Consider the following 6,285-nt stretch of genomic DNA (forward strand, 5'->3'; position numbering starts at 1 on the left):
TACACTGCAAAATATGCATGACCTCTAAGCGTGGGTACAGACACTGCTGCACACCAGCAGTACTGAGCAGCTATCCAAGGAGTGGGAATATTTGAGGGATAGTTGCTGCATCACCTCCCCCTGGGCCCTGCTGCCACTGGTCCCTTTTGCCAGTGCAAAATGGAGGGGCTGTGACATGAAATCTGGGTGCTGCAAGTGGCTAAAAGGCTTGCTTGGCAGAAGAGCATGGCACTGACTGTAGTCCTCAGGTCAGAAGAGACAGCGGGGTTCAGCAGAGACCATGCCTGAGCCAATTTTAGCAAAAAAGAGAATATCTATAGTGAGAGGATAGCTTGGGTGGTGTTTATACCCACATCCCCTCACTAACACAGGCCCAGAACTGTAACTGCTCAAATCAGCCTCACAAAAGAAATTAATGTTTCAACAAGGTTTTTTTTTTGATAAAATCATCACCTTGTGACCTTAAAGGCATTTTCCAGGCATAAATGTTGAGGTGAATTCAACATTCTCTAATACAACTGTTGAGCTGAATAAATGCATGGATGGAGTATAACAGATAACATGAATGGCAAAATGAAACAGTTGTAAATACCTACAACTTGATATTAAACAATGAATCAAACTTCCATATCCTTATGGCTTTGTCAGACAATCTCGATATTAACATTTCATAAAACCAGAAGCTATTCTTCATAACCAAATTCACCAAAGTCAGTTAAAAATCCATATTTTGATAATTTTTTTGTCAGTATTTTAGGAAGTTCAGTTCAGAATGAAGCACACAAGTGCTACCTATATTAAATTCAGATGGTGTATTGAAGCAAACAAAAATGAGGCTTCAGGTAAAAACTACAGCGTCTAGCTCATGGTGAGAAAGAGTCTAAATTGTGCTTGGAGATGAGCTGGCTTCCTGATTTATTAGTCAGACACCACTCAGGATACTAAAGCTCTGTTTTTCAAGTGAGAATACTGTGTGATTCTTAAATTGAACAACAGGGAGGACAATGTCGAGCTTTCCAGATATTGTGGGGCTTGTTCTTTGCTAAAGAATTCTCTTGCTGGGATTTGAATGAGGAGGCTTTGTCCCTTTTTTTCCCCTCACTGTACCTCACCCTTCAGGCACTGTCTTCCCCCATAGAAAGGCTGGATTAGCTGTGATCACTCTGTGGTTTGCTCAGGATGAGGTGATAGATTTCTGGCTGTCACCTCCCTGTGTCCTCCTCTCTTTTTATTAAGTTTCTGAAATGAGCTTGGCTTTTTTTGTGAAAGTCACCTCTCCTAGCAGCATTGGGGTTATGCTTCAGCTGGATTGGCTGTAGTCATGGTGTCTGTGAAAAGGGGAGATTTCCTCAAACCCTTAGTATTTGATTAGTCTGTCAGTGCCCCAGGAAAGCCAATCCCTTGAGCCCAACCAGTCTGTTGGTGTCCTGACATGGAGACTCTTCCCAAAACAGCCCTGCTGTGCCAGAGGATGGTTTGGCTGACTTGTTCAGGGTCACACACCAAACATAAAAACCTCCTTCTAGGTCTCCACACATTCATCCACTGGCTTTGTGGATGAGCAGCTTACACTTAAAGGTCTCACATTAACAGCTTATGGGATAATATTCTAATAAAACAGTCACAGGTTAAGGTTCAAGGATTGCAGGTGATTGTAACCGACTACAAAGACTACTCAAACAACATATTAACTCAAAGCAATATTCTAACAAGCTCTAGTCCCCAATAAAAGCCAGCTCAAGATCATTCAACATGCATAGAGTACATCTCCTTACCCAAGGAGAGAGGTTTTGCCACAGTTGCTGATTCAACAGCAGGACATCTTTATCTCCCTCAGTTTTCAGATGCTGTGTGGCTTATCAGAAAGTCCCACCAAGTTACCACCTCTGCAAGGGTTTCAACAGAGCCCAGCTGTAGCATCTCCACTCCACTCCACTCCACTCCACTCTACTCCACCCTCTGTTTAGTCCCCCCTAAACTGTGTGGGAATTTGGGGATGCTGACCACGCTCTGTCCAGGGAGAAGGAGCTGTATTTTCCCTCATAATGTCTGTTCTGTTATCTTTTTATCCCCAGTCATTTTCCCACACATGGAGACCAGAGGCAAACACCAGAGCTTCGGTGGAGTCCTTTGCTTGTAAGAAAAGCCTTACAATGCCCCCAAAGTTTGTGCTCATCAGGAATATTCTGTGATTTGCCAGAATAAAAGAGTCCAAGATGTAGAAAATTTTAATTATTTTGCTCCCAGTTTTAAAGCCACTATACTGGTTCAACCTTTATAAGAATCATTAAACGGAATAACCCATTACTTTCTTGGCAATATCCACCCTGACACCTCACCTTGCCTGCTGACCCTGAAGAACTTTAGCCAAGAGTTCCTGAGCCTGGCTGTCTCTCAGTGGCCTTTACCAGAGCTTTTGTAAGTTACTGTCCCAGGGCTCATGTGATAAAGGAGAGGTAAAACTCACTGACATCCATGGTACACCACAGCCTGCAGTGGGCTTTCAAGTGAGCCTTTATTTAAACCTGTTCACCAAATCCTTCCAGACCTACCACAAAGCCCTAAAGCTCAGGCAGGACTGTGTGGCTTGAATGTTTTTGTGAGAGAGGAGGGAAATAAAAGAGGAGAAGTCACTGTCCCATAGGAACAGTCTGATGCTCTGCTGCTCTGTTCTTTGTCCCTGATGTGAGAAAAAGAGAAGCCTCTGAGCTCCCTCCTGTGGGTGAGTGTTTTTCAGTGTCTTGTTCTACTTGTTTAGAGACAGTCGTTTCATACAGAAATTGCCTGAAGTAGAATTAAACCCTCTACAAAACACAGTTCTGCTTAGCAGAACATTTTTTCTCTGACTTGGGCTATAAATATTTTTGAAAAATCCAAATGCCATTAAAAAAAGCTGGTGTAAGGAAGAGAAAGGAGGGTGTGTCTTGCTTTCTTTGACTGTAATTTTTTGAAAGACAAGGAGCTGACAGCCTCCTAGAATAGATTACATTATGGCTAACAGGTAGTGAGACTGATATTCTTACAAAAGTGATGGAAATGAGCAGCCCAGTTAAGTTTGCTGTGTTGCAAATGTGTGTACAAATAAGCTGATTGGAAATCCAAATTGTGAGTCTATTAATTTTATTTGCAAGGAAAGGGTCACAATTTCTGTTTCTTGTTTAAAAGAGAGTGTATAATCACCAGTAAACTGCAAACTATGTTAGTGAGCAGTCTGATGCATTGAAAATGGTTCTTGGTGGTTCTATACAAAAAAAGCTTTGTGTATCAAGATAAGAATATTCAGAGTTTATTAAGCAGAATAAGTAATCTTGTTTGGCTTGCACCAAGAATGATATATCAAACTGTTTTGTTCTGCCTTTTTTTTTCCTAATAGATCATTCAGAAAAGGTCAAGGAATCAAAAACATGTATGAAAATACAAAGGACATCTATCATTTGTCTGAGTCAGAATTAATACTTCCTTTAGATATTAACCAGCAGTGCATCCCATGAAATATTAAAAGAAGTTAATCATATTCCCAGCTAATCTACATATATTAACGTGATCTTTTATTCTTGAAAGAATTAAAGAACAAATCCTGAGTTACAGCTGTTTTGATTCAGATGCACAATTGGCATTCCAAGCTCTACATGGATCTCAAGACTTCATAATTTTCCATTCTTTTGAGGCTTTTCAGACATAAAAAATAATGGAGGTTTGCACTGATATTTTGTAATATAGTTAATCACTGTATAAAAAGATTAATCTGGGGAGCTGCAGTAAATTGTGTGGCAGGATTAATTACCCCAGCTCTCTACTCTAAGCACTAGAGCCTCTGACTTGTTGGATCTAGTTCTGCCTCAAAAATAGTTTTTGGAGCTAAATCCTCTACCCTGAAATCTTCAGTCACCAGCTCTGTAAGAGGTGGGCATCAAAACCCCTCATCTGAGTGGACGAGGGTCTGTGATGAGTCTCCATTGGGTGCCCAAGTTTTCCCACAGAAGCTGTGCAAAAGTGAGGAGGTAAAATCACCAGAGCAGCTGTCAGTAAATGCAGTGCAGTCTGAGTGAGCAAAGCAGGCTCTCAGCATTGGCAGAAATATTGAGCTGCTCTTTGCACTTGAGTTTGCTGCGTTTTTTGCAGATGTACGATCCCAGGTAGTCCCTGTAGGAAAGGCAGATACAACCTCTGCTGGTCAAAGAGACTTTTATCTAAAATTGTGAGGCTGAAAATGTCCCAGGTTGGTGTCTGAGTGAATTAGAAATTAGATATGAAGAACTTAAAACTTAAAAAAACCTTATAAATAGTATTGAAGTGTTGAAATTACATGCTCACTGTCTGCTTTGTTCCTTGAAAATGGCTTAAAAATGCTTTTGCAGAACTCAAACACTCACAAGGGCAAGCAGCCCCATAGATTTACCAAGATGCAGTTTGGTACTATTAGGATTAGTTACTCTAAATCTTTGTGCTACATTCCTGTGGATATGTATATATGCACATATGCACAGAACAAGGCTCTATTTCACAGACATCTCTTTTCAGCCTCACAGCCCCCACCATTTCTGAAAGCCTGAAGAAGAGCAAAGACCTCTACTAGAGCCTCTCTGATGCTCTTAGAAAGCTGCTATGTTTCACCACTCTTAGTAAGAGGACAAAATTTAGCAAGTGGCCTGAATCCCTCATCATTCTCCTGAAGAGAAACACCACTTGGTGCCCAGATCCTCCCAAGTCCCTGAGCTGACTGCTCAAACACAGCTCTCTGTGGCCACATCAGGGGTCACTTGTTGGAGCCAAATCCCATGATGAAACTGCATGTCTGTGTTTACTCTGTCCATCTGTGCTTTTTACGGGTTTAGTTTTTCTAAATGCAGATTTTCCCAACTCTTGTTTTGTTCCCCTTTAGAGCATTGACAAAGAGATTATTGGAACTTCAACAAAATTGATTTATGGTGTTTAGAAATTGTGCCATTTCTCAAATCTGGAACAATATTTAAAAAGGTAGTTCTCTTCTTCAGACTGTAACTGTGGGGAAAAATACATCAGAAGATGAAACACAGCAGAAGATGCTTGGGGGAACTAAGACACCATATTGTAGACTTTGATGAAAAGACAGTAAAGGATTTTCTTTAGCCAGAGAAATCCCACCATTAATACTCAACTGAATAAACACTAAATGAATTCTGAGTGGGATTTTTCAAGGGTGCTCAATATTGACTTAACTCTGCTTTCATTCACACAGAAGAAAAGCAATCAGCAACTTCAGTGAGAACAAAGCCTGGCCAGCAAAGCCTCCTGCCTGAGGCTGATGGGGGAGGCAAGGAGGGAAGTACTCATTCCTGCAAAGAACCTGCTCAGGATACTGGCAGTCCTCAGCAACAGATATTCACAAGTCAGCTGCTCATAACTGAGGAAAACACAGTTATATTAATTTTCTTCATCCTTCTGGCCTACCTTGCTCCTCCTCACCTACCCTGCACCACTTAGCATGTGGAAACAATCACCCTGATGATGTCAGACACATGTAACTTTTTAAATTTGTTTTTTCTCTCTCTGATTCTGCCTCGCTTCTTCTGCACTTCTTCTCACACGTGGATTTCCCAGTCTCCTCTTAGCTGGGCTCTTTTGGAATACTCTCTCATGGGGAGTTCTGCTTATCTCAGTTCTCTGGGTCAGAAAGAAAACTCCAAAGCCTGTTAGGATCTTGTTTCTCATGTTTATTAGGATGTTATCACAAAACTTGGCAGGTCTCTCCAGACTTTCTGCACAAGTTTAATTTATTGCAACCTGGCTCATTTTGGCTCTGATGGCACAAAATGGCCTTGAACCATGCAGCTGTCTCATCTTTATATCTATTCTTATCCAATTAACAATAGACAAGTATATTATTTTTCTTAATGACCCAATGACCCATCACCTGTGTGCTGCACTGCGGAATTTTCTATCCAATCATCTACTATTACCCAAAAACCTCTAGAAGAAGAACATGAAGAAGAAAGAAGGAAAAAAGACAACACCCTAAATCCTCCATCTTGTCTTCTGCTTTCTAAACTAGTTTAAACTCTAAACTTCAACTTTTTCACTCAGTGACTTAAGAAAACTCTCTAATCTACACACTTACACTTTTAGATTTTCTATCTAACTTTAACAGTTGTTTTCATGTTTCACCATGGAAACATGCCCATAAATTTCATGTTATATGAAATTCAGTGTTCTCCTGGATCTCAGAGCTAGGCATCAGAAACAATGGCTCACACTCTGTGTTTCAGACTCCAACATCCACACTGTCCAAACACCCCCAGTAACTGG

This window comes from Pseudopodoces humilis, chromosome 2 (assembly GCF_049639895.1).
Source record: "Pseudopodoces humilis isolate 2021_Gansu_Grassland_sample_001 chromosome 2, ASM4963989v1, whole genome shotgun sequence".
In the NCBI taxonomy this organism is placed as follows: Eukaryota; Metazoa; Chordata; class Aves; order Passeriformes; family Paridae; genus Pseudopodoces; species Pseudopodoces humilis.